The sequence below is a fragment of the Aquila chrysaetos genome, chromosome 4 (genome assembly GCF_900496995.4).
Source record: "Aquila chrysaetos chrysaetos chromosome 4, bAquChr1.4, whole genome shotgun sequence".
NCBI classification, from domain to species: domain Eukaryota; kingdom Metazoa; phylum Chordata; class Aves; order Accipitriformes; family Accipitridae; genus Aquila; species Aquila chrysaetos.
This window is the reverse complement of record NC_044007.1, coordinates 14,047,991-14,074,683: the sequence shown is the minus strand read 5'-3', so window position 1 is coordinate 14,074,683 and position 26,693 is coordinate 14,047,991. Positions and strand designations below refer to the sequence as shown.

The 26,693-nt window shown below is 41.0% G+C and overlaps 1 long non-coding RNA gene across 2 annotated transcripts; it reads left to right on the top strand.

The window, feature by feature from the left end:
* The first annotated feature begins 292 nt into the window (after positions 1–292).
* Positions 293–26,310, top strand: LOC121233261. 2 transcript variants are annotated; one of them, XR_005932253.1, is made up of 7 exons: positions 293–599; positions 935–1,035; positions 3,012–3,183; positions 3,688–3,796; positions 3,887–4,053; positions 7,200–7,283; positions 24,331–26,310. It is a non-coding gene; the product is annotated as an uncharacterized LOC121233261 (long non-coding RNA). The 2 variants fall into 2 exon arrangements; XR_005932252.1 differs by lacking the exon at positions 3,688–3,796.
* The last annotated feature ends 383 nt before the right edge of the window (positions 26,311–26,693 follow it).

Genomic DNA, 26,693 nt, shown 5'->3' with positions numbered 1-26,693 from the left:
AAATTATCCTTGATAGCTGGTAGTGTAACGTAAATCTCTGTCTTTTGCAAACAGATCAGGTTTTCATACAGACTGTTGTGGCATGCCTCCCCAGCAGTCCTGTGTGATGGGGATGGAAAAATAAAGGGTTTTGTCCACAGCATGGTTCTTGCAGAAATAGCATAGCTCAATTCAGAAAACTACTGCATTTAATTAGTTTAAGTAACATGGATTTTCCCCTGGGTCCCCATCCTATTCTGTGCAATACTCCCAGATCCCACAACCTTTCTCATTTCTCTCACGGGTGCAGAACAACCTTCATTTCTCCTTACCCTAGCAAGGGTTGAAGTTTGGCAGCATACTGATGAAAAAAGAAATTACGTGAGTGGCAGAAAAGACAAGAGTGATCCTAGCACGGTTGGCTAGGCACAGAGAGATGATACACAATGACTTCATTAAAATTTCTTTCCTGCCAAAGGGATGCAATAAGATGGGTAGAGGATGTTTTCATTTCAACATATATGCTAATTGCCACTCTACTCTCAGGAAAACATCACATGAAGAAAATGCAGCCTTCATTGAAGACCAGGGAAGACTGTTCTGAATTCCTGAGCTTCATGGTTTGAAGTTTTGAATTTTTACTCTAATTTTCCTTCCAAATTGTAAAAATTAAGATGATTTCATTATTTTTGAGTAATCTGGGGGACTTCACAAGTACTGGCATAAACCTTTAGTATTGTAAGTACTAGCATGAACCTTTATCAAGAGAGGGGAAAAAAAATCAAGTAAGGTCAGATTTGTCTCCTTCCCCTTTGTATAAAATGCCAGTATGCCCTAACACCTCAGATATTAAAGAATGATACTCACTCTGTTTTGTTTTAACATTCTATACTGAATTGCTTTATTTTAGATAACTTCTGGAAAAATTCTGAATGTGATTTTTTTTTCTTTCCAGAAAGACTCTGGGGGTAGTTTGTTATTCTTTTAACCTTAATGGAACTTTTGTACTTGGGAAATGTTTCATGGCTACGTGTTCCTTCATGCTCCCACTTCAAGGTGAAATGTTTATTTCATGTTTTCCACAAAGTACATGCCTCAAGATTTCATAGAAATTATAATTCTGAAATTCTAAATTATATATTAATTGAAAATTTAAGGACATCAGTCTTGTGCTTTCACTATGCATTATTTCGGATTCTAGTGAAGGATTCTGTGTGGATTATAGATTTGTTTTGCCTTGTTGACTGGATCTTTCCAGCTCTGTCTACAATATATTAAACTATTAATATAATCCACATGGGACATTGCATGAGGCATCAATCCTGCAGCTAGGATAGTAGGCAGTCACGTAATTAAAGATCGTACCATGATACATCAGCACAGGGAGGCCAATTTAATACGACAAGGGCAATCTGAAGTCTGGCACTTTCTTGGTTTAGGACTTGCCTTTACAAATTTTAAATGAATTAATCTTATTTGATAATCGCATACTTTTTTTGTACTAGAGGGAGAAGTCAGAGGATACATTTCTAGAATAAATGAATTATTACATCTTTAGAAAACAAAAAAGAGCTCGAATTTTAGTTTATCACTTTTCCTAAATTATTTCTCCAGCTTAGCATTTGCCCTTCATACTGGTCCAGAAAGTAGGATTTGATAGACTGGGCAATTTTATTTGGCAGAGGGAAAAGTTTGTTGCTTTCATTTGCTCTGCTGGGAAAAGAGCACTCTCAGATATTTCTGAGTCACATGAACAGCTACCCCAAATATTGTTACAATAAGAACCTATTATATGAAATGCACCTAGTAAGTGAAGCAATAGTTTTTTAAAAAAAAAGCTTTTTGCTATATTCAGCATGAGCTGAAGCTACCTGAAAACTCCAAACTGTTCATTTCCAATACAGTAAATATCCATATTAGATAAATATCCCCATTCTTAAATTTTCCAGCACTCTGGCTGTGACCTGTGCCATACTTGTGCTTGCTGACAGCTTATATTGGGCCAGGACAGTTTGTGGGTGGCTGAGCAGAGGTCTTTCAGCACAGCAGGGCTTTCTAACTAAACAGGTACTGAAGCTTAGTGGCAGTTTTACAGTGTTGAATGAAATAAGGAAATTATCATCTATTTATGCTGTCTTTGTCTGGGGTTTCTAAGCACTACTAGAGTTTGAATTTTTGAACAAAGGTAAAACTAACCAGAACAGATGTATTTACACTTTCCCTCTTGGGCATTTGATAAGAAGAAGCAGGAGGGCTGATGTGTTTTCAAGCTTAGGTCTCTGTGGTTTTGGGCTCACACCAAGCTAATCAACCCGCAGAACTGCTGAGACTGCAGGTGCTGTGTGACGGGCCAGCTCAGAGAACAGATGAAGCAGATGTGTGCTCCTCCCTAATCACTCATAACTTATGTGGACCTAATTTATCTAAGTAATCCTTGATTATCTGAGTAATCCCTGATTTGCTCTTTCCTTAGCGTGTCACCAGATCAGTTGCAGTGGGTTGCTATGGGTTTGCTGTCTGGTGAAAGCCAGCTGTTCTAGTCAAGCCATACAGATATTAAGTGTTTCTTGACATCTTCTGTTCCTGGCTTTCCCTTTTTACTGAGAGTGGCAAGACCATTTCCATGACCTTCCTCTGGCTGATAGGTATATTAAATGTTTTCTTGTTGCTTCTTACATTACTTGCATCTGTGTTGATTTTTATGTCTTTGTGTGCTTCCATTTTGCTTTAATTCTTGTCCTTAGCTGTTTGAGCTATGTTTTGCTGTCTGGTTCCTCTTTATATTTCAGGTTATTGAAGACCTTTGATTCAGCTGCGTGCCTCTTTTGTTTCCTCTGCTTTTTCTGCTTTTTTCATTGCCTCAGGTTACTTTATTCCAATGCTTTTATTTTTCTTTATTTTTATATGGAATTACCAATTTGCCCAATCATCTTTCCTTTACATATATTTCTACAGGATGTGAACTGCCAGCTCCCTGAATTTATTATGCATGGCTTTCTTGAAGGCTTTTATTCTGTATTTCTTTGTTACAGGAAGACCTCCTAACCCCCCCTAGTCACTCTAAACCCCTGCCTGCCACTTCCATGATTTCCCTGCTGGTGAAAAGCAGATCCAGAAAAGCCTGCCTTCCAGATGTGTTTTCTAAAATTAACCCACAACACCTGCTGGGAAGTCTGGTTGAGATTCTTCAAACCCAACAGAGATGTACGTGAATAAATGAATGTAAGCACAGGCCTGAGATCACTGCCTGATTTTCTTTATGGACAGTATTAAATAGCAATTTGTAGTAAGCAGTAGTAGTAAATAGTAATTTTTTTTGAGTGTCATTCATCTCATCCTGAATTGATATCTGAATCAATGAATGATGCCCCAAAAGTGCCCGTTTCTCACCACTGAGTACTGGAGAGCCTTGGGTTGCTAGTTCACATATAGACTTCAATGCTGCAGGTCTCCCAGGTCCCATCTGCCATCTGCTGCAGCCCCTTAGTGGTAGATGCTTGGGGAACGGGTCCCATTAACACCCAGCCTCGTACTTTGAATGGCTCTGTTAGCTGTACAAAAAGAAAAAACTTCATCCATCCAGTGCCAGGATTGGTGGGCAATAATGCAAAGAGGTCCACTTAGCTCCGTACGTGTTAGTTTGGTAGTTGCAGTCCATTTCTCATGGGTAAGATGTTGGTCACAGAGGTCTCCCCCATGTTTTCACAGTCATGTTGCAATACAAAACGACAGGGAGAACAAAGCATGGTGGTTGCCTGCAGGTATCACCTTCTCAGCATTGCTGTCCATCAGGCAGAGAAGGTTAAGACCTCACCAGGTTAGTTATTGTATACTACTATGATTTCTTCATTTGCATCTGATTCATTTCAATGGCTGCTTAAGGTACTGGTTGTGTTGTGTTCAACAGGTTCTCTGAGCTTACACAAGCCACGTTCAAGGGAAGTGAGAGCCAAAAGCCATTACAGCATTGATCCCAAGGCTGTTGTCAGTGTTGGAACAGGTCCCAGCTGAATGTTAATTTCTTCTTAGCACAAGGACTCACATCTTGGGAACAAAACCAAATGCTGTCAGACTGTAAGACAATTGACTTTTCTGGTTACAATGTAATTAATGCTATTTAAATCTCAGAAAAGAAAGCAAAGGAACCACAAAAGGTTCAAGTTTAGGACTATGCACCTTTCTTTCACTACCTATCTCAAGGGAAGTGAATCCATTAGAAATATGGCTTCAGATGCCAAAAACAATAAAAATGCATACTTTAAGGTCTAGCCAAGTTGTGGTTAAAGTTATTTCTCTGTGGATCACACTCACTCATTAATTTTAAGACTGGACGTTCTCCAAACTCTGTGGTTGCTTTGCAACAAGGGGTAAGATCCCAGTGATTAGATGCCTTACATTTTACTATTTTTTCTAATATATCCAGTTGAATCAAAATTAGGATTTCAGAACTCTGTTGCTTTCTGAAGGAAAAGCAAAGGAGTAATGTAAACCTGTTGAAAATGCACACAAGCATTCAAAATAGAGTAAAGCAGTTTAGATTATATAAATCAATACGGCTCAATGGTCTGGATCACGTATATGTGATGTGGTCTTCTAGGATTTTCATTTTAATAGGTAGAAAAGTGCTGTGCTCAAATGCTTTCAACATAATTAAATTCATAGGAAATAATTTCATTTCAATACGGGTTGGCAGGAAAAGATGATTCTTTTGGAGAACATAGGAAAAGGAGCACATGAAAGACTTGCACTTTCATATAAAACATTGTGAAGTGCCCTATTCTGCAGAGGCATTTGCATAAAGAAAACAGTAAACAAACCAGCAGAACAGTGTGTTTCCAAAGCAAAAATAATCCTTTTTGAAAGACCATCCACGAAATTAAACTCTTATGTTAAAAGACACTACAGAAAAGCATAAGGAAGGCTTGTAGTTACTTTGAAAATTGTTGAGGTTTGGTTTTTTTTTTTTTTTCCCTTTAAATATTGATCCAGCAGAAGCAATTTATATTTTAAACTCCAAAAGAATACTGTGAATAGAAATATAGGTCTCTCTGTTGAGAAGCATAGTAATTTTATGGCAAACTTATTTTACAGATTATTTTGGGATATGCCTTTTTTGGAGAGACCAAAATTATATTAAGCTTATGTTTAAAAGCCTGAGATGATACTTTACTCAGGACTTTTTCTATAACATTCTTTGACTGCTGCTTGCAATCTTTGTATTGTATGGGAAAATGGCCTTTCAGGTAATCTAAAGGTGCTCGGTCACATTAAAATATTACAATCTTAAGCTAAAAACTTCTTAAAGAAGACTAAGGTTTTGCTCAGAAAATTGGTCACTGCAATGCAGGGAGTATCTTTACAACTAACCTTCTTCTTATACTCCTAAGCTTTTATACCCTTAAACACTTCTTAACATCTGCTGATGGCTACTGTGGTAGAAAGGACACTAGATGAAATAGGTCTTGATCTGACCGGTGTTGATTTCTGCACAACAGACGTCCTGGCCCTGCTGAGGTCAGTGTTAAAATTCCCACACCGAGTAGGTGAACTCTCAGGTAGTCCTGGGGTGATTTCTGGGGTGCCTGTGCATTCAGGATACGATACGAGCTGAATGCGACTGGCACCACGAGCAAGCAGCAGCGTAACCGTGTTGCACTTGGGCAAACGTAGGATCGGCCTCTCCTCTCCCGTTTGAAAGAAAATTCAGATGTGTCTCCTTTCCTTGCAAAATCACCTGTGAGCTCACTCCCCAGATGCCACTGGGCTATAACTGGTATGACTCCAGTACCGACCTCTCCTGACCCCATACCTGCCTGGGCTGTCCCCACCTTCCCTTGTCCTGGGTCCGGTGCCTGGTCAGCAGCTCCACAACATTTTCATGTTGCGGATACTCCATTGCTGTGCCACTAGCTCCAACGGAGGCTAGCCCAGACACCTTTCTCACATACCCCATCCCTTCTGTTGCTGTAAAAATAACATTAACTCAAACGGGGTGAGTTAAATTTGGATTCTCATGCTCAGCTTTGAACAGCCAGACTTTAGTCAGTTTAAGGAAGACCTTTTATATTACTTTCCTGTATCTCTGGTGGTATTATTTCCTTTGCCCTTTTTTTTTTTTAGCCCCACAGCTTTTTAAAAACTGAAAAAATGTCATAACTATCATTACACATCAAATAATATGCAAAGTATCCTCCACAAAGCTGTGCAAATAATTGTGTATATGTGTCAAATGCTTGATTGCTTCTTAGGAACTGTTACAGCCTGTGAAATAATGGCTGGATATTTTAAAATCTTTCATTCACTTGATAGACTAGGAAGTATTTTTTTATGTAAATTGACTGTACAGAGTTATTTTACTTTCAATATAGATTATCAAATACATTAAAATTGAACTAAATTATTTTGGGCATGAAGATAGGCAGTGGGCTTTAATTTCCAGAAGGGGGCATTATAGACCCCAACTGGATCCTGTGAATGTACTGATGGTTGTTGAAGTTATAGGACCATATGAAACTCCCTATAAGGCTAGGCTACAGGTGTTTTGACTAATTTTTTTATTTCCATTTTCCAGGTGGGTGAACCACAGGGCTTTTATGAAAAAGGAAAATCTTAAACAGCTAATTAGACCAAGGCTTTCTAAAGAAACAAATCCTTTAGCTAAACCATTTAGGAAAGATTTGCTCACTAATGTTTCAAGTGCTGCAGGTTTTCAGTTCCCCTCTTGCAGGAGCTCCCTTGCAGATATACATGTGAATAGCGAGCTTTATGGCACTTCAGAAAGGACAGCCAAACCCAGAAATGCTTAGGATCACCAACCTTTTCTGACAGGCTTTGCTGGAAGTTGTCATCCCAAATGGTAGGTAGCAGTAGGCCATAATGCTGGGGCAAGAAGCACTCACAGTGATTTCCATTAGTGTGCAGCATGGGATGTAGGGAATATGGAGGGCTCCAAAAGCCTGCAGGGAAATGTATTGCCCCAGATGTGCTTAAAGCACTGATTTAAGTTTCAGCTCTGCAAACCTTGTGCTTGTGTTTAATTTTAAAGATACAAGTAAGTTCTATTTATGTCAATATACAGAGCATCCATTTAGAAACTGTAAAACTGATATCAGCCTTTTTTAGTTTTTGTTTTTAAGTTTGTATATCTCTATTACTGAGCAGATTGTAAGACCCAGTTGACGTTGAGTCATTTTTTCCAGCACTTATTTTTATTTTGTTAGTTGGAACAGTATGGCCACAGGATGGAAAGTTGAACATCTCTCTACTACAGACTCAAGCTGGATGATTTATGAGCCATGTGTGGGGTAAGATTTTAGAGAAATATATATTATACCTGTTCATCATGTTGACTTCTTTTAATGTTTCCCACATGTTACTATGACAACATTCATGGGATATATATTTTAATTTCTGTTGCACAGAGGAAGTGTGTCAGGTCTGCACATTTCACTTGATTTTATGGCTGAGCGCTGTGTCTGATGTAGGTTGTAAATCTTCTTGGAAAAATATATAAGAGAGTTTTCATCACAGTGGCTCTCCTGGCAATTCTGAAGTTTTAATAAGCATAATTTAAATTTTAAAAGAACTTTTACGCCCCTTGTGATGTGGAGACTTCTAAAGTGGGGGCAGCAAATGCTGTACAGAAAAGCAGAAGCTTCATGGTAACAATTGCTGAATGCGTTACGCAGTTAAACACATTGTTAAAACCCTTACATCAATAAACCCTGGAAAAATATCTTGTGGCCAATATTTAATTTCCTGTTTTCCTTATAGTGGGTACAGGATAGTTTTTAAACTTTCAGCTTTTTTTTTTTTTTCCTTGCAGAAAAAGTGGCTTAAAATGCTCTTTATAGTTTTCTAAACAAGTTTTCCCTGGGACCTGAAGGGTTTTCACGACAGTGAGATTTTTCTTTTAAAAAATAGATGTAAAAACTAGATGGAACTTTCTGAATTGGGTTAGACAGTCTCAGTTTCTGCACTGTAAGCTGTTGTTCTACATGGCAATTAGTTTGCATATGCATCTGAAACCAATGCAGAGAAAAGTGACAGCAAGTTGTGCTGATAAGTTGTTGAATGGAATTATTCAGCAGGCCAAAACCCATTAATCACAGGGAACATTCTTCCTGTGATACTTCAGCATGTAGTTAAACAAGGCTCCACTTATTTATTTACTTTTCTGTGTAATTTTTTTAATCAGAGTGGGAACATTGACTGCAGAGATTCCCCTCCAAAAGTGAAATCTCCTCCAAATCACGAAGTTAGAACTAAAACATAATTACCCATAAAGAATGAAGACTTTTAGTCATTTCCTGTCATTTCCCACCAAATTAAATTTTTGCCTTGCAATACTACTACACAAAAACACCGGTCCCATCTCGTGTAATAAGTGAAGAACCCTATATGAAGGCTCCATTCTCACTTCTTTTCCTGTTCTAACACACCTATGTTCATAAAGGAAAGGAGAAAATCCACATCCCGTTAATTTTCTTCCAGGCTATTTTTTGATATTGCTCTCATTTTGTCCTTGTAGCCGCTGTAGCTTTTGCACTTGGACACCTAATAAGTCAGTGGAATATCAGGTGGTTTAGGACAAATGGCTGCAGCTGTTTATTTATATTCATATATACTATTGACCGTATTGGTATAATGGTATATTTATCTTTCTAAGTATTTAGCCTGTGTTCGTTGCCTGCAGCCCATGCTGTGCTATACCTCCGGGCATACCATTGCAGCTTATTTCTGTTCTCCTATAACTTTATTACTTCTTGTAAAGTTGTGGCATTTTTTAAAAGTTGAGCTCTAGGGGAATTTACACCCTAGAAACACCTGACAAATGTAGTTAGCAGAGGGTTTTCTGAAACCCCCAAAATAGTCCTCACCTGACCTTCCACCAGTGGGAAGTACCACAGCTTAAAGATTAGCTGGTCCTTCATCACTGTGCCAGAAACAGCTCTGAGGGCCACCTGGGGGGGCATGAGTGACCTCCCACATGCTACTCACCGCTGCTTTGAGAACTGCTGCGATCGGCAGGATAACAAATTTGGAGTCCAGCTAACTCACTGCCCAGCTGTGGCAGAGCTTTTGTAAAAGACTGTGCCTTTATTGTGATTCCTGAAAGGCAGGGGTGCTGCTAAGCTTTCATCACAGGCTCTGTGACCTGCCTGGGATCTCCTGTTTGACATGGACTGTTAGGAAAGTCCCTTCCTGGAGGCCACCAGAGTATGAGCAGAGATCTGTGACCTCCTTTCCTCACAAGACCAGCTGCTGGGACATGCTTTCTTTGTCCTCTGCAGCAACAATGTGGTAGTATAAATCATTCCACGGCTTGCTTTTCAGTTTATGCTTGGCCTGTTTGGATTGTTGCAGATGTTACAAATTCATCCTGCATTTTGACTGAGATTTTTTCCTCATTTGGAAAGTTATACAAGCTTCTTTTTGCAGAAGAGGCTTGCTTCATTTGGTAACACCAGACAAACTGACAGAAGAGGAGGAAAAAAACCCCAACTTTGCCCAGAGCTTCACAATTTCTTCATAAGCATATAGATACTAATTTCCCATGTGATTTTCAGTCTGGCCATACCAGGCTCACATAAAGGGCCAGAATATGTACAACCCTTTCATCTGGCAGACCTAGACCCAAATGTGAAGTGTATGCCAAAGCACAAAGGGCAGATTTATGTGGGAAACTTGAGTCTATTCTGTTAGTTCTGTCTGTAGAGAACTTTTATAGACATCAGCTGGAGAGCGAACAAAATTTTGACAGGGTCAAGTTTCACCACCTGTGCTGTGGGGAAACACTGGTGGTAAGTTTGTATGTTTTCTACTGGAGATGCTGCAAAAAACAATGGTGCTTTTAACTGTGCTAAATGGTGTCGGAAGAAAAGAAGTGAAATGAATAAACATATTGATGTGTATTTTCTCTGAAGAATATGCTGAAAATTATAAAGGAATATACTATAACATAAATTTCTGTTTTTTCCAAGGGATCATGCCAACTTATGATAATACTTCTAAGCATTTCTCAGATGGACTTGGTGCATATCACACAGCTTAAATTTGGCAGAGGAATAGGAACAGGGAGAAGTAAACTTCAGTCAGTTTGTCATATTGTCCATGGTGGAAAGAGAATTTCCAAAGCATGTAAGGGATTTAGGTACATCAATCCACTGGAAGTCTGTTGTTAAAAATCCCCCCGTCCCCCATTTATCATGGGGGTACAAGGAAAGACTTAGAAACTTTCATTGTTGGTATTTCAAAAGTTTATGTTTCTTTACAGCGAGGTGGTAGGAAAAGAAAGACACAGTTTTAGCAAAGATAATTGCTTTGATAAGGAGTCAGGTATTAGTGTAGACCTTTGGCAGCTATCTTAAATAGCTTGTTTAGCTGCCATACTTAGCACTGTAGCCACACCAGGCTAAATGTATGTTGGCCTTTCCTGATCTTGCAGCCCTAGGTGTCTCTGGAATTTGGATAGGAAGCCAGCTGGAAATGTCAGGCACAAAACTCTCTAAGGCACAATACAAGAATTCTTGTTCAGACCCTGCTTCAGCTCAAAGAAACTGAAAAAGCACTATATGCATTTGTTTCTGACATTGGAGCTTGGCTAAAAGTTGGGAAAATGAGAAGGATCTGATTCTGGGATCAAGAGCAAATGGATTAGGTATTGTACAGAAACACAGAAAAATACAAAATAGAAAGATGATCTCTCACCAGACAGTTCCTCGCCTTTGTAGGCAGTGTATGGGTGACAGTGGGAGATGATAGGCAAGTACCTCACAGAGACTGAAGGAAAATAGGAAAGAAGGAACTGACTGCAGTGAAATACTCTGTCACAACCCCACCACTGATGGCTTGTGATCAGGTATGCAGTTTTAAATGAAAAATGGCATGAAAGTCTGAAGACTGAGTCTGTGACAAAGGATTGGCATCTTACCGAAGTGCCATCCACGATGTAAAACATATTTACCATTTTTTAAAATCACTTTGTGACTAATAACATTTTAGCAGTGCGTAGGAAATTTATGTGCCTTTCAAGGATGCATTTGACAGTAGGGGTTTTAGGCTTGGTGCTCTAATGGTTCAACTCCATGAGTGAAGCAAATTGATTTGTAATGTGATAGAGTCACCAGAGCCATCAACACATTTATACCGCATGACTTTTCCCCAGCTGATAACGCTGTAGTTTATGGTGGATTTTGGCTGAACTCAAAGTAGAAAAGAAGACAAAGGTTGGAAAGCAAATGGAAAAGAGTCCAACATAATGAAAGCACATCTGCATCCAAGTTTGGCAGTTGAGCAGAAGAATGGGGAGGATAAAAAAGGCCACATATATCTTGACAGTCTTGGTAAATTTGAGAGGTATGTTCTCCCGGTTGAAGGAAGCTTAGCATTAAGATTTGCATAGGAATGGCCAAATATACTTTCACCTTTTTTCTGCTAATATTTGTTGTTATAACAAACACCTCCCTGAATTGTATCTGTCCTGCTTTCAGAGCAGAATTGTCCAGTGCCAGCTAGGTGCCTATGTCACTGCTGCAACTGGGAAAGTTAATTGTCTGAAGTCTCAGTAGACAGCCCAGTTGGTGGGCAGATATCTAAACTGACCAACAGACAGGAAAGAGGTTGTCCGTCTGTCCCCTGGATTATGAATTAGGTGTCTGTATGAGACTGTCATTGGTAAGTCCAATGCATTTCCTGCACTTTGAGGTCTAAATCATGGTTTTGGATATAGAAGAATGACTTACGGTTTTAAAATATTTTGTTATGCCTGACACTGATATGCTGACCTAGTAGTTACAGTACACACCCCAGAGGAGGAAGGCTTGTCTTCTATTCTTTGTTCAGCCTTAAGAAGTTTAAATATGCAGATACCATCTAAGTTCAAATGAGCATCTTAGAGATTCAATCTTGCTGAAGCTAGACTGAAATGCTGCCAACAGCATGAGATTCATGTGGCCAAAGAGACACCTTAGTTCCAGTCCCTGCTTCTCTGTTTTGTGCACTTAGCATTAAAAACAAAATAGAAGCTACTAAATAAATTTCTAAAGTAAGTATTTTTGGAAAGCTTGAGACCAAGCTTCCTTCAGTGTCCTCATTCCTGGGCTCACAGATTTGTGTTCATCCACAAAAGAAATAGAAAGTGCTCTATCTTTGCCATCTTCTTTATCATTTGGTAAACAGAGTTGTTGTAGAGGTTTCTGTAGTAGTCAGAGATCCTAATACCCTGTGGACATGATTCTTTCCATAAGGGACATTGGGAGTAAGTCTTTCACTCTGTGGACATTAATACCAGTGCCTCCTTTTAAGAAAACTGCTAAAATACACTGAGATTTGACTCATAATGAGGTATAAATTAATCTTATTGAATTATTGCATGCTCAGGTGTTCTTTTTTGTTGAGAAACTCTAGATGGCAGGATGGAGATTTTGCAATGTTTCTGCTAAACTTGATTAAGACTGCTCAGGTGATAATATTAAATGTCTGTTATGTCTGACGGTGCTGGTACTGTCAATGAGAAGGCATTAATCAGCAGTTAGTGAGATGATCTTCGTTTAGTTAATTTCCATGCTGTAATTCTAAATTATACTGAGACACTGTGGAGACAGATACTTTAGTGAATCCCATGAAAGATTTATTTCATATGGTTGAAACTTTGAGAAAATGAGGAATTTATTCTTCTGTCCTGTACATAACAGAATTTGTTGACACTGTGTATTAAAATTGCCCAAATAACTGCAAAAATGTATTACTACAAGTCATAATTTCTATTCAAAGGTATCCTGTTGCCTGTCCAAAATAGTGAAGCAGAAATGTAACTGTGAATGTGAACTAAATCAGATATGACGCGTATTATTGTCTAGGCAAGTGACTTGGGCAGCTGTGATACAGAGAATTGATAGGTCCTGCCTCAGGCAGAGGGGAAATGTTGACACACCTGGATAGTCACATTTTATCAAGGAGTCAAACCTGCAGTTTCATGCTCTGGTATAAAGTGGCATTTCTCATTTCCAAAATATTTGATTCTTCAAAAGACTAGGACCTGGGCTAGAGCTACATTACATCTGAGATTTAGTATGTGCTTCTTTATATTCAATATCCTTGAAAAAGACATCCTACTGGGGGTTCAAAGATATTTTTTGACTTTGTATCAACAAAAGCAAACATAGGAAAGTAAGTAATAAGATTGTTATTATCAAGTACCAACATTTTTGAAACCCAATACCACCAAATAGCTCCATCTCTGTCCCTGGTGGCTATCAATAGTGAAGATGTAATTGCATTTTGTCATACAGTTAAGATATGATTATCAACAGACAGTTTATCCAGTCTTTGGCTTAATTTGCTGCAGATGAAAAGACATAAATTGGCTTTGTGCAGAGTCAGGTGTGGTCTGCAGAATGTATGTACCCAGGTGCAGTGCCATGAAATGCAGGTGATCTGTCCAGTAATATTTTATATCCTGGCACAAAGCCAGAGCAGAAAAAGCCCACAAGGGAACACCTTCGAGAGACTTCCAGGTGGTTCTGTACAGGCAGCTTGGGCCCAGCTTGATTTATTTGCTTTGGCTAGGTGTGGATATAGCATTCAACTGAACTAGAAAGCCAGTCAAAAGCCTGGAGCACAGTATAGAAACAAATGCAACTCTGCAATATGATTCTCAGTGCATGCTTTTGTAACTACTACACTCGTGGATCTTCCATGACTTGGGCATCACAGATCCCTTATGTATAACTGTGATGGGTTGACCCTGGCTGGTTGCCAGGTGCCCACCAAAGCCGTTCTATCACTCCCCATCCTCAACTGGACAGGGGAGAGAAAATATAACAAAGGGCTTGTGGGTCGAGATAAGGACAGGGAGAGATCACTCACCAATTACCATCATGGGCAAAACAGACTCAACTTGGGGAAAATTAACTCAATTTATTACAAATCAACCAGAGTGGGGTAATGAGAAATAAAACCAAATCTCAGAACACCTTCCCTCCACCCCTCCCTTCCTCCTGGGCACAACTTCACTCATGGATTCTCTACGTAGCCCCCCCCCAGCGGCACAGGGGGATGGGGAATGGGGTTTACGGTCAGTTTATCACACTTTATTTTCTGTCGCTTCATCCTCCTCAGGGGGAGGACTCCTCACACTCTTCCCCCGCTCCAGTGTGGGGTCCCTCCCACGGGAGACAGTCCTCCACAAACTTCTCCAAGGTGGGTCCTTCCCACGGGCTGCAGTTCTTCATGAACTGCTCCAGCATGGGTGCCTTCCACGGTGTGCAGTCCTTCAGGAGCACACTGCTCCAGCGTGGGTCCCCCATGGGGTCACAAGTCCTGCCAGAAAACCTGCTCCAGCGTGGGCTCCTCTCTCCACAGATCCACAGGTCCTGCCAGGAGCCTGCTCCAGCACGGGCTTCCCACGGGGTCACAGCCTCCTTCGGGAACCCACCTGCTCTGGCGTGGGGTCCTCCACGGGCTGCAGGTGGATATCTGCTCCACCATGGACCTCCCTGGGCTGCAGGGGGACAGCCTGCCTCACCATGGTCTTCACCACGGGCTGCAGGGGAATCTCTGCTCCGGCGCCTGGAGCACCTCCTCCCCCTCCTTCTTCACTGACCTTGGTGTCCGCAGGGTTGTTTCTCTTACATGTTCTCACTCCTCTCTCCGGCTGCCATTTCTGTGTGTCCTGCAACTTTTTTCCTTCTTAAATGTGTTATCACAGAGGCGCTGCCACTATCGCTGATTGGCTTGGCCTTGGCCGGTGGCAGGTCCATCTTAGAGCCGGCTGGTATTGGCTCTCTCTCAAACACAGGGGAAGCTTCCAGCAGCTTCTTACAGAAGCCACCCCTGTAACACCCCCCCCCCCCCCCGCTACCAAAACCTTGCCACACAAAGCCAATACAATAACATAGAGATAAGTGTATATGGAAACATGTCAAATGCAGAAAGAAATATCTTCTTATGTCCTACTCCTGATGATGTATTAAGTGTTGTCTGGCATTATTTCTGTGTATCAAATTCAAGGTTGTGATCAATTCTCTTTTTCTTTCTATTGCATTTGTTCTTCTATATTTCATCACATGGTTTTATTTATATTTTGTCAAGGGTATCCTGAAACCCCTGCTCCAAGGTGCTGTTAAGTTAAAAGAAATAACTTAGATTTTTCAACTTCAGAAATAAGCTCTTGATACGTTGTGCCTGTGGCACAGTAGCTGGGGAAGTATGAGCACACATCTGCGCTGCTGCATGAGCGTGGTTCTACAGCTTTGAAATAGCCAGTTGACACTGACATTGGAGAGGCACTACGGAGAGCCACTGACTGACACCTTGCTTCAGGAGCAGGAGGCTGTTGACACACAGATGTGGACACTGCTCTTTACTGTCAAATGAGAGCAGTTTGTAAGTAGAAAACTGTTATTTCAGTTTCTCTGAGTTTGCAATGAATAGAAGTAGTTAACATCTACCAGAAAACCTGTCAAATTCTCAGGTCATGCTTGGCCAGAACAGGATTTGGGCAGTATTCCTTCATGGTTTCTGTTGTTCTTGATCCTTTGTATCTAACACTTAGCAAAGAAGAGCCGTTAGGAAAAAAGTGCAGCCTGGAAAGCAGATTCCACTGCAGTGAGGCAGAATTAAAGCAGCCGGTCCAGAGATTTAGCCAGTGATAGGAAGGCTTCAGTGATGAGACTGTAGCTGCATGATTGAACATGCCCTTTATCAATTCAGAGTGACATCAGCTTCAGTGGGATTTTGCTGGTCCTAGGTGGAAAGTGCTAGGCCTCAAGAAATACTTTCCCATGAAGTATTTTCTCAGTTATGTGGTGGACTCTAAAGCAGATTTGAAAGGGATATTCTCTTTCTATGATATGTGATATGCCATTTTTTCATGAAATGAAATTAATGAGCCAAATGTCCAAGCGTGCTTCCTTGGGTGCAACCAGGCCCCAGAATCACCTCGATTAGAGCAAACGCCCTTGCAAAATTACCAGAGGGACTACTTCAGAAAAGTGTACTCAGTGTGACTGGTAAAATATTTCATGCTATTTCTCATTGCAACACTATATTCCTTAGAATGGTTTCAATTATATATGTAGTGAGTCAGGGCTTGCCTATGGGGAGAATGAAGCTGGCTTCAGACTTCTGAATTTTACAAGGACAAGGGGCTGGGCCTCAGTCATTCCTGCCGGGGGAGCGTGAGTGTTTAATAACTGTTGCTGTTCCTGCTGCTATTGGGTGGATGACAGAAATGATGGCAGTGCCTCTGGAGTGCCACCTGCCTCTGCCTGCAAAACCAGCCACCATCCTATACAGTCCACCTCTCACAGGGTGGTAGTAGCACGCCTACCTTAGTAGGGCTACTCTTGTCCTTGTCTGGCCCAACCTAGTGACTGATGGCTCTAGACGTGTGTAGAATGAGTGTTGATGAGAAAGCTAGGGGGAAATCAAATCTCTGAATTTAAAGATAATTAGCACTCTACCTAGTCTCCAAGAAGACACTTGGACAAAGAGGCTTGCATGGGAAATGGATTAAAATACCCACGCATTGATAATGCCTAACCCCATCTACTTAGTGCAGTACTAGGTGTGCTAAGTCATGCCGTAAGATATAGCAAACTAGTCAGTTCAGTGTACAAACCTGAATGAAAAAGTAAGGTCACAGTCACACACTGAGATTAATATATCTCCTTGCAAAAGGTGTTAGGAGAGCATTACTGTTTATAGGTGGTCAGGACTGTGGTTTCCAGATGACCGAACTTCCATCACATCTGGGTGAAATCTGACAGCACTTTAAGGAAGGAGATTTGCCTTGCCACTCTCCATCCTGAGCAATACCAAATATCCTTCTTGACCATTGAAAGCAACAGGACCTCTGGTATTAAGGACTTTCCAGGCTTTACTCCGAAATAACTGACAACAAGTCCTTTAGAACATGAGATTTATTGTATGTTCCCAGAGAGAAGAGAAAAGGGTTTGACTATTCAGAACCAGAAGTTCTGAAAAATGTTGCAGTCCCATATAATGGCTTTATGAAACTTACGTACATAGTATCCCATAGACTACATAATGCTTAAAAATATCCTGTCACTTATAAACTCTTGAAAAACAAGATTGTTCCATTTACAGGCCTGTTAAGAATTACAAGCCAATATGGCCAATGCATTAATTCACTATGAGGCTTTGCTACCATAATCCATCATTATCAGGCCCAGAAGTGGAAAACCAGCATGACATTTAATGGCATATAGAGACATAAAATCTGGAAACTGCTGCAACTTCTTACAAGCCAAGTAGAATAAAACATTAATCAAAAAGGTCATAAAGTGCAAATGATAAATGGTTATGCAAGAAAGCAAACCATATGTGTCACTGCTACTTCCTTCACACTTCTATTCCTCTAGCAAAAAAAACCCCAAACCAACAATCATTACAGTTAGCAAAACTGCTATCAGGACTGTTACAACTGAACAGATCTAAAAAGACTGAAGTCCTAGGAAGAAGGATAAGAAGTGAGCAGTATCTGGGACCTTGATTTTTCTTTGTTGATTGGTAAATAACAGCAACAGGAATGGGCCAGGAAGAATAGTGCAAGAGCTATTGGGAATGGGGAGCTCTACAATAGAGGGAAAAGGAGCACTGCAGAAAGATGAATCTTGGCTTTGGGAAGGGTTGGGGGTGTGCTAAAGTGGAAGGCAAAAAGGTCTATGTAGTAGGTAGTGCCTTTTCTGTCCTGTAGGGTAAATATACTGCTTGTGCCCCCAAAGAACTGTCCCTTACTGTCTGTCTGACTAAACCATGGCATGTGCTTTAGCAATAAAGGAATATCCATGAAGACCAAATGTATTTGGCAAGCCAGCAATCAATCTGTGCATGGTAGAAGAAGGGTCAGGCCTGGAAAATTTGGCAGAATCCAAGCCTGATGATGCAGCTCTTTCCTGGACTCAGTGTGTGGATTGTCCGGCTCATAGTTCACAAACGAGTTTCACCATGCCTAGTGCACACAGGCGACTCATGGGGGATTACAAAAGTGACCCAGCCTTGAGTTGCCTTGGGGCCCTGTCTCTCTGCAGAGATGACTCACGGGGAGCTGTGTAGACAGCTTAGCCCTGGGTTGTCTGATAAACCCTAAACTAAACAGGGCGGTGGCTGCACCGTTCAAAGAACCAAAACCTGAACTGAGCCTTGAAATCCCTTAACAAATAGTATGCCCTGAGTCTCAATCCAACCACTATTCAGTTGCCTGAGGAAGCAAGGTAAAAAAAAAAGGGTTTCAGCTTCAGTTTCAAATGACAACCTTGTGTATTCAAACAATCACAGACCAACAAAGGAAAGATAAGGGGAAACTCCACTCAGATATACATAATCCATTTAGGCATATATCATAATCCACTCAGACATAGTCATACGCACCATTCCACAAGTCAGGGGATAAAACCTCTAAGATTCAGGTTGGAAATGGGGGGGAGTCACTTCTCCAACTATACAGTTGGCTTGTGAAGGAAACCCTTCCCCCCCTTGATTGGGATGCCGGTCAAGGTAACTTCCCTGGGATTGAGAGCCCTTACCTGGAGGGGTAAGTGAATATTGTTTATGCTTTAAGTTTGTAAATGCGTTTGTGATTGTCTGTGAATCGCTTGTGGTTGTAATAATGTGCTACTCTTGCCTTAAAAAAATTGCAATAGTGCATTCCTCCATTGTATCTGTAAAACCTGCAATAGTGGCATGTTAAGTCTGTAAGTGAAGTTCAAATAAGTTGTTTGCTTGAACCTTGCAGTTAAGTCCTTTTCCGTCACACTCAGTAACATCTGCTATATCACATAGCCAGGAGTTATACTGGCCTTGTACTTCCTTATGCTGCCTTGTGCTCTGCCAGGTCATGATGTCAAGCTCATGAAAACCAGAAAAGGTAGAGTTACAGTACAATTGCCCTGCTGTATGGTCTCAGCTCTGCCTACTCTTGGAATGAGTCAGTCTTTTGGGTTTTTCCCCTCAGTAAAGTATATGTAAAACTACTAGTTACTTTGTGCATCAAAGATAGATGTACCTTGCTCTTGGTATAAAAATGATGCTAATTTCATTGAAAGGGCATATACTGGAAAGCTGCAAAAAACTGGATGGGGAGGAGGGGTCAGAAGAATTTACTGTGATTCGTAGAAGGAGTCCTTCTTGCTTCATGTTCTACCTGACAGGCTGCAAGGGAAGCTAGTCTTTTTGATGGCATCAGCAACAAAGAGGGGAAGGGCTAGGACTAGATACTGAGATACTCCGCTCCTGCTCCCCACCTCTGCCCTGGGCTTTCTTTTTCCTTTCCAAGTCCTCTTCTTTCAGGAGGACTCTGAGGGAGACTGATGTGGGAAGAAGAGCTAAGGCATACTGAAGGAGAGATTTCTTGGTGCCTGCTCATTCCAACCACTGCGCCCAAAGAATAGTCCCTCCTGAGTTTGACTCCCTCCCTCCCAAGATGCTCCCATCATCTCTCTTACCTCTAGAAATGCTTTAGGGTCACCGCCTGCAGTACCAACAGGCTGAATGCATGCTGTAGGCTCCTAGATACACATTTTTCTCTGCATAACTCCACCTCTGTACCTGGACAGAGGGTGTGTTTGTTGTTTTCAGGAACTTGGCTCCCATTCAGACTCATGGTGTAGCTAAATAACACGCTGGAGACAATGCTAGCTTTAAAAGTTCCTGCCTACTGGCTACACATAACTGTCTTTCTCTCCCTGTTGCAATTAACTGGGCAGTTAACTCAGCTGTGCTGGTACAGATGTTCCTGAGGTCATAAACATGGAAACAGTCCTTGCTAAAATAACCTCTTATTTCAAAACCAATAAATAGAACTTGTAGAGTCTCCATCCTCAGAGATACTGAAATGCCATCTGGACATGGTCCTGTGCAACCTGCTTTAGGTAGCCCTGCTGGAGCAAGGGGTTGGACTAGATGAACTCCAGAAGTCCCTTCCAACCTCAAGCATTCTGTGATTCTGGGATTCTCTAAAATGAGGGTAAATCCCCTGTTCACTAATGGCAGCAAGGTAATGGAATCAGTGGGACCAAGAGCTTCTTAAAAGGATTGTATGTCTCATTGGTGTTCCACAGCATGGCCTTGCTGTGTTGAAGCCTGGTTTTGCATATAAGGCTGGAAGAAAGGGTTTTTTCAGGACCCTGGGTGACAACCAGGCAGCCAGGTCTGGCCTGAGTCCCTTGCTTGGGTGTATCAGCTTGGGTGTATCCAGGGCCAGAATTTACAAGGATGCAGATACAGGCAGAGTAGGAATTGCACTGTCAGTACACAGATAAAATTTTCAGAGGCTGCAACACACCACCTTGAAATCAGTGTCTCACAAACTGTCTTGGTTCTGTCATGTCAATTTGTATGAAGAGGTACTGGAAAGTCTTCTTCTGCAACCAATGCATTTATGACCTTTTAAATATTTCTTTTCCTGAGCAGCAGTGAGTGCCAAGATCAAAGCTTAGGGGGTGAGTAAACTGCAGAGATTTAGGCCATAAGCAGGAAACTGATATCCAATGGGTTGAGAGGGTAATGTATCTTGGGAAGTCACTGAAAAAACAAATCAAGGCTGTGAAGCCTAACTGGAAGTTTGATTAGGTACAGAAAATTTCAAAGCAATCTGAGACTGCACATGCATTTGAAAGCACTTGGAAAAATAGGCTGTTACTTAAGAAATTATTCCCACTATGATATTGTGAACTTGCTGCAAACAGCTTCATACGTTAAACATCTAGAATCCAGATTCACTCAGGTCTGATGAGTGGTATGAATAGCACTGCATTAGTCTTACCATGTTTTTACCTAATCATTGGCTTTAGGGAATGCTTTTTGAGGTGAAGGAATGGTATTACCTGGCAATATAAATAAACATTAAAATCAACTTAAACCTCAAAGAAAGATGCAATAGCTTTTTGTTTGCAGCTGTTCCTGCCATTGCATTTTCTGTGCTTTTTTTCCTGGACTGATAGCAAAAGCTGAGATTTATCATACTTTGATTTAGATAGATACTTAATTGAAGTATCTTAATGCAGAAGGAGGATTCCCAGGCTACATCCCTAGTGAAGGCAAGGTGGTGTCAATGGAGGATGATTGAACACACCGGTGCACCTCAGGGAGACAAGTTAGTACATAGATAGGCTGAATCATGTCTCTGTCTCCCTTGCCTACAATGATAGCTTGAATTTTGAGGGTCCTTAAGTGCAGCATCTCAATTCTGTATCTAAAGCCTGGTGGGAGGGATCTGGGTGCAAGTCCTTGCTGTTCACAACTGATCATCGATGACTTTCCGTTCATTGTCCATCTGTCTTTGTTCAGTTTTTCCAGTGTAAACCTCTGGAAATGCTGCAGTAATCACCACACAGAGCTGTAAAACTTATCCCTGTTGCTCCTTGGTTGTCTCCAGACCTAACGTTAATATTGCCTTCATATTCTGTAGTAATGCTGGCCATGAGACCAGGCAATTCAGACAGGGCATGGACCTAAGATTTCCTTTCAAGGATCCATACGTGATTCTTGGGGCAGTCAGTCACAGAAGAAGCCATTTGTTCACTGTGCAACAGAAAGTCTACTGGTTCTGTTTCCCTTCTATTCCTCTAAGAGGAATTGCTGATAAACTTAGAAAGTTGATTTTATTTTTTATCTTAACATAACACCAGGAAACAAAATATCTAGTGAAAACTGGATAAGGTATAACAACCTTACCTCTGTATCAAATGTGTGATTTAGCTTCTGTGTCACTGAGAATTTATCTAGGAAATTCCTTGTGAGGAACAAAAATATACCATAAAGATGAACTACACTGGCTATTCTTCTTCTGAAAGAGCAATAGCCAGAGACTTCACACTCAGGCAATCTGATACTATTTAGAGACCTGCATAGATAACACTTCACATATCACCTTTGGAATTGCTACTAATAGAAAACATAGTAATAGAGTTTGTACTCATTTTCTGCATCTCATGAAACTGGTGAGGTACTGGAAAGATGAGAAGCAATGCGTAATATGGCGTAATAAATTTTGTTCTGAATAAAAGAGGAAACCAACTTAGCTCTAAGCAATAGCAATATGATGTGGCTGGTAATCTAAGAAGTTACAGACGCATAAGAGGATTTTGAAGTTTAAGCAGTGAAATGAGTTTATAAAAGAAAGGTCTAGAAAAAACCACATTTTAATTCCCTTATTACTGGGTACTAAGGCCATGCTCCTAAAGTTTGTTTTCCTTTTCTTTGTAGACACACTGTTATTTTGCCCTTGATATCAATGACACAGTACTTTTAAATTCATTTGAAATTATAAGATATGGAATGAGGACAATTCCTCTTACCTAGCATACCACTATATTGCAGATAATAGTAACTTTCTTCATGTGTTATTAAGTGTACAGAAGAGTGAATAGCAAATTTACAGTTCATCCAGGAGATGTCTCTCTCTTCCTAAAATATGCCAAAGCCATTTGTGTTTCAAGGGATCTATCTTGCATTACAGATGTTGGCTCCCTCAGCCTGCAGTTATGACCTCGCAAGAAAGCAATACGCAGTCTGACCGCTATGTATGCTGTGTTCTGTTGTGGGGTTTGGCTGTTGTTTCCAGTGCAAACGCCTCATTTTTAGGTCGATGTTTTTAAAAACCATGGGAGCTGAACAAACATTTGTGCTGCAGCCTTGTTTTTTCTCTCTCATCCACTTCAAACTTAGGCAGTAGGCTAACTTGCTTGTTTTCTACAACCAAGTAATTTATTGTACAGTTCTGTAACTGTGACCAAAGAACACACAGTGACATCAATGGATTTTGGGGCAGATACAGCTCATGGGAGCCTGACTATGTGCTATTATTCTGCTAACAACATAAAGAATATAGTATGAACAATAAATAATTCAATATTCTCATTGAAACACATCACAAAGGAATTTAATCCAGAGACACGTATTTTGAAATATTTTCAGTTCTACTGCACGTAACATGCAGAATAGCAGATAGTCCTATGACAGTCAATAAATTTTAGTTTTGCTAATGACACAGTAAAAGAATTTATGCTTTAAGAAATTGCTCTGTTTTAGCAATACAGAGGATAGTCAAAACACTTGCAGTCCTAAGTTCTTTGGATCTACTGTTTTCTATTCTCATCATTGCAGTGGCTTTACCCTGTAGTTTATGATATCAGCTCAGGTGAAGCCAAAACTTGTTTTGTGAGGAGACAGACACAGAAATCTCTTTTTTCTCTGGACAGAGCAAGCCAACAGCCTGGTTAGCCCAATGATTTTATTAATATGTATTTTTTCATGAGTTTCACTGACTTATTGATGATCTTCACTGGGAATTACAGGAATTATGACATCCATAACAGTTAGGTTTTTTTTCTCATGGGACAAATAATGAAATGTGATATGAAATTTTAGTCTGGTGAATAGGTGCTGGGGCTTTCAGATGCTTTGGAGGAAAAATAATTGGATTTATATGAGCTTTTTCTGACTACTGCCATTGGAGAATGAAGTACTCGTCCATGTGGTGGTCCAAGGTGAATCTGTGTACTTGGTGATTGGCTGCCTGGCCTTTGTGCACATCAAGAAGGAGGCAGAAAAGGACAATGCCTTAGCGGAGTTACTCTGCTTCTGGAAAAAAACAGACAGCTAAGTATACACATTTCCCCCCAAAATTCCTCAAGAAAAGAAAAGGGGCAGTAAGATGCCCACAACAAGAAGTGGGGACAAAGAGGCAAAGTTGAGCCTTTGTCCAAAAAATCAGGCTATTCACACACCAGTATGGATTTAGCTTGGAGGAACTTCTAGGTTTGATTTGAAGTCTCTGGGGGCATGAGCTGTCCTGTGGCAACTCTGTCTCTTTTGGCAATAATGTTTCTCTTGGCAAACTGAGTGGCAGTACTCAGTGGTAAGAAAAGAGAAGTTTCACCTGGGTTTCCTCTTCTCAAGGCATCAAGACCAAATGCTGTTCACTTGTGTCGATCTTCATGACATGATTCCCCTCAGGGACTCAAAAGTTCATTAGAGTCATCGAGGTATCTGAGTTAAATTTAACTAAAAAAGGACCTGCTTGTACATTTCAGAAGTTGGCTTTCAGGGTGTCTGCAAAATCAGAGGAAAAGATACGATTTTCCCACACTTTTAAGGACCTCTTTTTAATTGTAACAGCAAAAACCTACTCATTTGTCTTTAAAACAACACCAAGCAGCAAAGGTATTACATGGTAGTTACGGAGACCTGTTGAATATCACATTTCTTGGACACTCTACATGAGGGCAGAGTGTCCTCTGTGCTGTGGAAATGTTCCTATTAGTCAGCTGGCTGACATGGAAGCTTTTATTGTTGGTGTTTTTGTTTTTGTGTTCTGCTTTGCAGCTGCACTCCCCCCAGGAAGAAACGCGGGTGTTTCTGCTGACTCAGTCCTAGCCAGAGTCCCCTGAACGCGCTGGAGCCACCTGATTCTTGGAGAGCCTGGAAGTCATTTCCAGCCTAGTGTGTTTCATTTTGAAGTTTAGTCAAACGGCGCAGCCAGATGGAGCAGTAGATTGTCCTGGAGAAAACAACATCTCAAAGTGGAACTTTAAATAAAATAGAGAGAGAAAACTAGGAAAAGAGGGAGGAGGCTAACTTTGACATGTCCCTAGAGAAGCAAAAACTTTATCTCAAATGCCAGAGTGATGTGAGCAGCTGGAAGGACAGGATTCGAGGACTGAACTTTTGGGTGGAGTTTTGGGGGTCAAAGGAATATTTCTGCAAGCCACTCCACCTGTCAGCAACCAGTCTGAACCCACCTGCCTTTCTACTGGGAGTGCCCTGAAAACTTCATGTTAGCCTTTTCTAAACTGCACTTCAGCTCTTCTGACACCACACTCGAGCCACAATCTTGGAGCTTCTGCCATTAATACATTAAGCAGCTTCTTGGATTTGATGGCCGGGAGGGCCCACAAGGACCAGCGAGGATAGCTGGTGGGTTCCTGTCCACTCTAACAGAATTCTTCTTTGAATTCTTGCCTGCCCCTTACAAAAACCTAGATTTAAAAAATTCCCACATGGGGAGGATTCACCAGTAGCCTTGACACGTTGTACCAGGTATTAGTTATCCTTGCTGTTAAAATATGTCCAGTCTATTTGATAACTTGTCTGTAAGCTGTTTCCAACCTGCCACAAGTAGATGCTTGCCCTTTTGCTTCAGAGTTGAAGAAAGGAGTCAACCTGAGAAGTGGCCACATTTTCCTACCTCCATGTCAACTTCTCTGCTTGGGCATTGCCACCTTCATTCAGCCTCATCCAGGGAGAAAACTCCTTAGAGGCAGGGATGGACCTGCCTCCTGAGGTGTGCTGTGGCACCTGAGTGACATGGCCCAGTGCAACATCAGACAAATACTCCAAACAATTCTGAATTACCCACCAGCTTATTTATCAGGAGCAATATTATTCTAACACAGTGCTACCTCCACCTAAGTCACCTGCCCATAAAGTTTCCTATAGACAAGCTAAGCTTACAGCCCACTGCCCCGCTTGCTGGGTCATCAGGGTGAGCTGGGCAGGAGGCAAAGCGTGAAGGGGTACTTTGGGTGGTGCTCACCGTGGCTGCACACAAGACGAAGTGCAGAGAGTGAATGCTGCCTTACAGCATGCCAGAAGGAGCAGTCAGGGGAACATCTGGAAAGAGGTAGGAACTGAGGAGCAGTGGGATCCATTCTAGGACATGGCACACTGCTTACACTGGCAGCATTCAGATAGCCTCCATAAAGGGCATCTTTTCAGCTCTGCAGAGCCCGTTTGAGTGAATAATAGTAGGTTTTTTTCTATTTGTTTTTATCTTGTGTAACTGGATTTTTAACTAGTTGTAAGTATATCTGTTTACTGAAGCCTGTCTTCTAAAAGAATAATTTATCTGTATTAAACTTCCTTCAGTGCTTAGCCAATGGGTCTAATTTGGCCACATATATTTTCAGACACTCTCAATGTTTATTTTACAGAGCTATATGTTTGCAGATCCTATTTTACTGTCTAACAGCACTGGATCTTATCCATCTCTCTCGTCATCTCATTTTTTCTCCGAAAAACTCACTGTACAATTTCCAAATTCCTAATTTCATCCTGATGTAGTCATTGCAAGGCTCCTGCTTGGGGAACAATAAGAGAGTGAGTAAAATTTCAATACTTGTCCTGAATGTTTGTATTAGTGACTTCTGTAGTTTTTCCTCACTTTTATACCAGCAAGGATTACAAGCCTTTGCATACTTCTTATGCTGTGTAAAGACCTAGATGCGTGATCAAGTTACCATGGTCTAAATAAGTTACTACAGGTCAGCTGAGGAGTAGTAATTACCTGCATATGTAGCAGAACTACTATGAAATTATGTGACTTAGGTAATTCTCTTTCCTTAAATGCAAGCTTTAATCAAATTAGTTTGTATCTAACAAGCCTGAATATGCACATCTAAGTGGTGTCCATTCGTGCCTAGTGACTTCTAAATCACTGCACATGGGCAATATATCTGAGCTTCACCATCATGTAAAATGTAAAATTATCTCAATTTCTGTACTGAACCCAGGAAAGTGGTCCTTCAGCTACCATTGAAGTAGCTGGCTACAGTCTTTTAAAATGACACGAAGGTGCTATTAGAAAGAAGGTATTGCCACGTTTGCTGTAGCTGTTTCAAATGCTGTTTTGCAGCCTCCTGTGCAGGTATCGTGTTCTGGATTCTTTGATGAAGATGGTGCTGCCTGCA